Consider the following 8,821-nt stretch of genomic DNA (forward strand, 5'->3'; position numbering starts at 1 on the left):
GAGGAATGAAAAATTCAATGTAAGCTTACTCTGGGAATATTGTGTGCTGCAGCAGAGCCAACAAGTAAAACAAGGACAATACCAGATTAAGTGTAAGGAAACCAAAGGAATCGGCTGAAGAGGTGTGTAAGCAGGATTTGGATGCGGGAGGACAGAGGCAGTGGTGTGCTCCAGCAGTACCTGCAGATCAGGGGAGGTTTCCAAGTAGAAAGGAGTAGTGAGACTGACAGCTGTGAGTGCCAGAGTTTGCTAAACCCTAGTAATCTAAAGAGTTAGAAAGGTGACTCTCCTAAGGATAAGAAGGAGTATTTCCTTCCCTCTGAGGAATAAGCTCTGCACCTCTAGTAAGAACTTCCGTCTGCCATCAGCTGATAAGAGCAGACACCAGACTGAACATATCCTCTTCCTTTGTAGTACAAAGAACAACCTCAGTGCTGACCTGAAGCTTCCCACACACGAGCACGCTGCATACCATCCATGTGCCATCACTGCGTATTTGCTAACACGTAGCAAGGTTGCGGTTAAAGCACTGCAGTGTAATGTATTGTTCACAGAGCTTTTACTTTTCATCTAGTGACAATCACAACGGATCTCTTTTCTCAGCCTGTTCTGCCCCCCCCCCCCCCCCCCCCCCCCCATGTAGATGACTATTGACTCCTCAAAATGAGTGAAGGAAGTTAACTGTGAACAGAGCTGAATCCAGCAGAAGAAATGTTGGTCCTGCATGACATCTGCTGGGATTCCTGTATTTAAGTGTGTTTTTCCATGAACAACATTACACCATCTTCCTTTGGATAATTTTCTCCCTATGTTCCTTGTACAGGCAGAGGTCCCAGATGCAGTAGTATCTGCAGGGTGCTGGGAGCGCACAGCTAGCAGCCTTGGCCATGGAAAAGTCCTTAGCGAGTAGTACGTAGGCGGGCAGGAGAATAGATATTTTGTCAGCTCAGGGAAACAAGGCTAGCATTTAAGTCTGATAATTGTGTAAGGCATTTGAAGAATCAGGTAACATGACTGAGGGTGTTCCAAAACACATTTAAATTAATTTTGTAGTTATTTTGTTTTGCCTTAGGGGTGAGACACATGAGATTGAAGATCAAAAAGTACCACACGCTTATCAAAGATGCTACAGGACTGTGGGGATGTTGCCAAAATAAACTGATCACAGAAGCATTTATCATTTCTCTCCTTCAGAGTCAGGTAGTAGATAGTATTAATTATGGCTTTAGATTTTTCTCCTTTTCTCTTCTCTATCTCTGTGCAGACCCATCCAGTATTTTTGCTGACTGCAGTTGCAGCTTTGTCAGAGCATTGCAGGAATTGCTTGTACCTGGAAAGGACCTCAGACATCAACTGTATCTCACCTTCCTGCTGCAAAACAGTATTAGTTCTGCCTAAGCTAGTCACAAATTCTGTTTAATCTGGTTTTAAACCTTCTCATGCTGCAGTGGTGCTACCTACCCAGGCAGTTTATTTGTGTTCTGCTGTCCTCACCTTTCTAAAGTTTTACGTAATGTCAACTCTGACTCTCTGTGACTGTCCTACCCCTACAGAACACAGGAACATTTCATCCCGTTCCTGCTCTGACAGCTTTTGACATATCTGAACACTAGTTTCATGCTTGCCCTGAGTCTAATTCTCTAATTCAACCCCAGGTCTTTCAATCGCGTTTTGTAGACCTGTGATCTTTTTTTACGGCTCTGTTGGTACCTTTGAGGATTAGACAGTGGATGCTGGTTTCTTGCAGATAAACATCTTGTTGCTGGGAAGACATTTGGAAAAGAAATCCAAAAAGTTGTTCATTGTGCGCACACATGGAGGACTCGTGTCGTGCACATCCCACTACAAAACAGAAAGCCCTGGTGAAACATCTATGAGCAATGAAATGTGATGTAAGTAGTGGAGGCATGTTGTGCTTTTGATTTTTGCAAACGTTGATTAAAGGCCTTGTGTGCAATCTGAGGGGTGCGTGTTTAAACCTTAGGAGCTTGTTACAGTAGTTAATATTATATTAGCTGGGTGTGTTTTTGATAAATTGCACTCATGAGGTAACCACAAATCATGGTTATGAAACATACTGCGAGTTTTGAACTCATTTTGCTTTTATAATTTGCATTGTAAAAGCATTTTCCTTGAACCCTTATACTGTGGAAGTTCTGGTAAACAACTTTTGTGCTTTACTGACCTGAAATGTGCTGAGCTTTTACTTGAATAATGCTGCAATGAAAAACTTCAAAGAGAGTGAGAAGTCTCTAACTTCCTGAACAACTTGCTGGGGAAGTTCAGGAAGGATACATTGAGCTTTTAACTATGAATTTAAAATGCAATAAAATACTCCAACTGCAGAAAACTGGACTCCACTCTGAGGTTAAAAACTAATTTCATCTGGTAGTCACCCCTACTTTTGACTAGATGTTAGCACCTCTGGTCTTTAAGTCTCCCTTACACACTCCCTGTCATTAAGATCCACAGCTCTTCTTACCTGGCTGTTAGGGGACATACCGTGCTTTGGAATACGAGGATCTAAATGAAGAGTGTTGGAAGACAGGGCTTTAGACTTGGACACTTACTTAATTGCTATTTTACTCAGAATTGATGATGTGGAAGAATCACATGATCTCATGGTAGATTCCCAGTGCTCCATCACCTAAACCTATGTGACTGATACGATGCCAACAATATATGGTAAGCCCTATGTAGTGCTATTTCCTCTCTGCTTAGCCGATAGAGAAAGCAGAATTGCTGTAAACACTAAAACAGCTCACTGTAGTGCAAACTCTGTAATACATGATTTGTTTCATCTACCCTATTCTACTCCTCCACAAAGGCGAAATGAAGCATTTTTCACATTGTCTCCATACCCAAAAGCCCTCACATGAACAAATAAGATTATGGGATTGATACGAGGCTCTCAGTGTGCCCAGAGAACCCCAAAAGATCTGCCCTATAGATATGCGTGGTCTGCAAATGGCCTGGTTGGGAGTCACAGAAGCGGTGGACCTGTTTCGGATACCAAAGCAAAGCAGAAACAACTGGTGAAACTCCCCAAACGTATTGAACCCTTCTGAGGGCTTTTTGTGTGTTAAGTTATATTCATCTTCCCAGAGTACTATTAGCATATTCACCTACATTTAAATAATTAATTTTCTTGTTATACGCCAACTCTTAATTTTTTGTTCTTTCAAAATTATTGAAATCTATGACAAGAGGTAGTGATACGAGGAAACGTTTGGTTTCTGGTTTGTTAATCAATTCCATAATATCTCATTCTTCACAATTGCTTTATTTAATAGCACCAATTTCTGCTTTCAGGTCTTGACTTCCCTGTTAAGCATTTAAGTTTCAGAATTTTTTTTAATCTTTTAACCTTTATCCCTTTGAAAATTTTTTTTCTCAGCCTATAATTTATTATACAGTCTCCTGTCAGAGGAGGAGGTAGACTAGGTGATTTTTACTGTATTGCAAATTATAATTATTATCGTTATTTGCATTAGTAATGGATTCATTCTTATCACTGAAAACAATTCCATTATCTGATCAGACAGTTATCTTCACACTGTCCGTGATCATATATTTTCATTAGGCACCTCTTTCTCTGTGGGTCAAAAGGAGAATTATTCTTTAGTGCAGTCACTTTTCTCTTCACTTTTAACATTTTCCTCAGTTAAAAAGAAATTGTTAATCATCTCCTACAATCATCCCTTGCAACAAAAATATGCTCTTTTCTATTGCCGTGTCGCCGTCCCTTCAGACCAAGGAAGGAATGGCACATCGCTGCTACCAACTGCCCTTCATTGTCCTTTCTGTCGCTGCTGCTGGGAGAGGGTTTGTAATTCAGGTTCAGTGGGAGGAACTGAGAGGCTGATTTTCATGACCTGGCAAAGACATTTTGACTCCTTTTTGAATTAAACCAAAGGCTTAAGGATCTACGATCTCTTTTTAATGAGGTGGAGAAACCTCCTTTCCCAAACTCTCTCCGCATTCTGTGAGAGATGTGAATTTGGAGATGGATGATTGCAGAGTCAGGGTGCAGAGGGAGCAAACACATCCTCCTGTCTGACTCCCTGCTGAATTTACTCTGCCTCTGCAGGGGTCAGATGGCACCAGTTTCCAAACTGCAAGTAAAGGGAAATGAGAAAGGTTTGGAGAGAGATGTGAGGTCAGGCCACAGACCTTCCCGAGGGACAGACAGCAGCCTTTGGTGAGAGCTGGAGGTAGCAGAGAACCTTCTTCACGGTCCTCTCTTGTTGATTTTTATTCTCTCGTCAAATGAGAGATGGTTGGTGTTTGAGTAAGGAATTAAGGACTGTAAGGAAAGGGTTGGCAGTCTAAAACAAGAGTTTTGGTTTATTTTTTAAGTAGCTCCTTTGGAAGTTTCTGTAGCCCGACTCAGGCTGCGGTCAGCAAATACAGTGCTGGGTGTTCAGAGAAGGGGGAGGATGGCTTCTGCTCTTCCATTGTCTCAGGCAAGACATACATATGTTCATGGTGTGTTTTGCATCCCACGTAATTAAGGTGATGACTATATTCCTGCTCCATGAAGAACCTCTTCTGAGTGAGAAATAGTATTGCTCTCATGGGAGACCTCACCTTCCAGAGAGGATAATCAGCACTCCCAGGGGAATCCAAACTCTGAAACTGCACACCCCAAACTGAGGCACCAGTATTGTTCGTTATTTTTATTTTTAATGAGATCAAATGAGATTTATGTTTATCTAAAATTACATGTGAAATTATAATAATGCAAGTTATTATGCAAAAAAAGTGCATTGCTTTGCAGGTTTAGATCCGCTTCCCCCCCCCCTTCACCTCCCTAATTGGTTTGATGTGAAGCAATTATCCACTTAATGCAATTAAAGGTAAAATTTTTCATAGGATATGTACCACAACAATAATTAACATGGGCCATAGCACAAAGAAGGACTTGAATGCAACTTTTGTCTTTGGGTCTCACATAATATATGTTTTCAATATGCTAGGAAGTGTAGTAGCCACTCAATTGTTATTGTGTAGCTGAATACAACATTTAGAATAATTTAAAGAGTACTTTGCTTCTTGTTTCTGTTTGTATACAGGCACAGTTGAGACGTAAGTGGCGTGTAGGCCACTATCAGTGTTTTTTCATTTAGGGCTGTGGGAGGATCATGGTGACCTCCTTTCTTCCTCTGTCCCCTACTGAAGCCTTCTGTTTTGATCGATTAAAAATGCTGATACATTTAACCTTTCATTGCCTTCAAATTTGAGAGGGTTTGCAGAGAAAAAAATGGGTATCTGAACTTAATATATTTTTTTTCCTCAGAAGACAGTATTTTCTTCAAGTAAATACCTCTTTTGTCAAATAAACTGTTTCCAATTTTTAAAAGTAAAAAAATGTCAACAAGTTTAGCCTTGTTTTTCCACAATTAAATGCAACCATACAGACGATATATTTCGGAAGTATGAGGGTGTGGCAAAATACCTTGTGATTTACACTCAAATTAACAACAAAATAGCCTTCAGGCATAGCATTATAAAATTCCTATTTGCAACCTCTGAGGACACATTCCAGAAAGGTATGGAAATGAATATGTGTACATAAACACTGTCAGCTGTGGCTAAGTGATGAAAGCTCTAATATGACAAACTAGATGATTAAAAAAACCTCAAGAGGTTCAGGAAAGAGAATTCATCAATGCCAAATTAAGATACGCTCAAATATTTCTTGAAAGATAGAACCTCATTATCCTACTGATTTATGGAGCAAAGTAATGACTATAGACAGCATTGTCTAAAGACAACAATGAGCACTGCTATATCTCAGTAATAATTAGAGTCACATGAAATCTTCAATTTTTTCTGATTGTTCTCAGATGATTTGTAATATAGGAGAGAAATACATTGCACATGGCAATCTAAAATGTAATGAAAATATGTGCCCCAAGTTGCTCCCATATTTAAAATCCTGATTGCAATGCTGCCCACCAACAAAATAATAGTAATTTCTGGCCGGAATTATAAAACCTAAACTACAGCACAAAGCGTCGTTCACCAAATTACTCATTCCATATCCACAATTACAGCCCATTTGTTTTCTTATGCGGGTAACAAAAGATACATTTTAAGATCTGCGCCGTGCTACTCTTCCTTTAATAAATAAAGTGAGCTTTTCTAAAGCTACAAAATGATGCAGATAAAAATCAAAACATTTCTACATTTAAAGATTCAATCAACGACTTGCCATGAATGGTGTGATATTAAAGTTTAAAAAAATAATCAATTTAGTGTGTATTTTTGAACATGATTTGTCACAAATAGCATTCCCAATAGATAAGAATGATTATATGGTAAAGAGCGTAATTTATATATCTCAAGCACTATGCTTTTGTCACTGCCATCGTTAAGGAATTTGACACGTTTGCAGGAGAACAATATATGTCAACTGAAATATATACCAATTAGCCATAAATGGGACACTGAAATGAATGATGCATGTGCATGCTATACTTACAAGTAATAACATGTGGTTTAAAGTCGCTTGCGTTTTCAAACAAGAATTCTTTTTATGTTGTCATTTAAAAAATCTAATATTTCAAAAGGTCAGGAATAAATAGCACCATTAGCATTAAAAGCTAGCTAAAGGGAAAGTAATTTGTTGTTCATTTAACATTGCATTTTATGTAATAGCTTTGTAAAGTGTTCGGGAGGGGGGGAGAGATTTTACTCTGCTAAAACAAGATGACGGCAGCTCCAGTTCATTATTAAAAGGAGATTTTTTTATTATGCTATTGTCAACTTTAAAGTCTTGATTTTGTTAGGTGTTTGTTAAAATTACATGGGCTGCTGAAGTGGCTATGGCAAAGGATAATGCAGAGAATATCATGACTGTCAAAACAATTGTGTAGGCAAGAATCTGCTTATACTAAGGTAAAGGAACAAAAGACAAAGGAGAAACTCTTCTGCAGTGTTAGGAAGTTAATAGCCCTGTTGAAGTTTCCTCAGCAGGAGGTAGTGAGATCAGGAAGCCAAATTCTAGAAGAGACAAATAGTCAAGGCAGAAGGAAGCAGGCGATGTCAAACGGACGTGGGGTACGTGGAAACCCAACGTCAGGTGCCAACTCCCATGTCTATGGTTATGCGTGCTCTGGGTAAACCCGTAACTATTTCTCTCCCTGGAGAGGGGATGTGTGTTCCTCCTTGGACTGGATGGCACGAACGAAGTGCGAAAGCATGTAGAGTCCTGCGGCTGGATCCTCCATGCAGCTGCGGAGAGCCAAGAAACCCTTTGCAAGAGCAACCCAAAACTGGGCTTACCGCAGCCTGATGCAGGACAAACAATTCACATCCTTGAAATTATGAGGCCTTACCCTCTTATTCTACTACTATAAGGTTGACCACGGATGGGAAAAACTGGAGCCAAAATAAGCGTTAGCCTATACCCCTCATGGACACCGTAGGCTGGGAAGAACACACGCAAACTGCTGTGCACTTGTGCTGCCATGAGGAGCTGCACAGAGAGGGAAGCAATTCAATGAGGGGAGGATACGAGTGGTATCATCAGGGTGAAAAACATTTGGTTCTCCCTCTTGAGAGAAGCTGGATAAGACATTGGCTTAGCATTTTAACACCCCGCACATCTGTGACAGCATAGCAAGGCCTGTCCCCTTTATTCCCTGTTATCCTTCCTAGGGCAAGGTTTCAGGGACTGAGACAACAGTGATTCTCCAGATCAAAATTTGATACATACTGTGCTCCTGGAGCAGCACAGTTGGGCAGTGCCTTTTAATCTGGGCAAGAAGCACAAGTGCAATTTAGAAGGTTTTTAAACTTAAAAGCAAGCCTGCGCACCTCTGACTAAAACTGAAATTGCTGGGGGATATTCTCTTCAGTTGGGATAAACCAAGGAAGTTTGGTTTTCATATAAGGAACTTATTCCAGCTCTGCGCATGCCCATAAGTTGCCGATTTTCAGTGCTGATGGTTCTTTTTCTACTCTTTCCAGCCCCCGCTCCCTCCCATCACCCTGCAAGAGCTGGCAGAATGCACTGAATTAATTAAACTGCTTTTTCTTCTGTATTAGAAGTGCTCCAACACAGAATAAATTGGTTTCAACCTCCACCACTGCAAGGGGAATCCAAAACCTTGCTAGGGGATTGATGTTCTTCAGGACGAGCCATCCTGGGAGGAAGAAAGGTCGTGCAGAGATGCAGATAGAACAGAGTGCCTCAGTCTGGGGAACCTCAAGAGAAAGTGCTGAAGAGAAGAGGTCCCAAGGAGTGGTAGATCTCCAGGCCTCAGCAGTTCTCTGGGTTTTTTCAGTGAGGATGAGGTTCCTCTGGCAGCAGAGGAGAACCAGGCTGCTTCTCCGGCAGCAGGCTGAGGTAGCAGAGACAGCATTACGTATGGACAGAAACGAATTTGTGAACTATCTACACTTCGATGCAGTTATCAAAGAGCAGAGAAAGAAGTAACTCCCTGGTTACATCCCCTGTTTTGTGACTTAACTACAACATCTGGCAATTTTGTTCAAGGCTGAGGGCCAGCATATAGGAAGTCAGGACACTTTGGTGATTGTTGTGATTATATGCATGTTGGTGAAACTTAACTAGCATTTGAAATATGCTGTGCAGCTTTCTCAGATTAATTCTGTCCAGATCACGTGGTCCAAGCTTAGTTCAGCATTAACACACCAAAACACATTATCAGTTCTCCACCACATTCACTGTTCTGTCTCTCACGGGTAATTAAAATTAAACTTCCAGCCCCATTTTGTATCCACTTACCTTCCCACCTCTGTTTCATCTTCATTTCACACTATTTCCTGGCTTAGCCTTAGGTCTAAAATT

This window comes from Balearica regulorum, chromosome 7 (assembly GCF_011004875.1).
Source record: "Balearica regulorum gibbericeps isolate bBalReg1 chromosome 7, bBalReg1.pri, whole genome shotgun sequence".
NCBI classification, from domain to species: Eukaryota; Metazoa; Chordata; class Aves; order Gruiformes; family Gruidae; genus Balearica; species Balearica regulorum.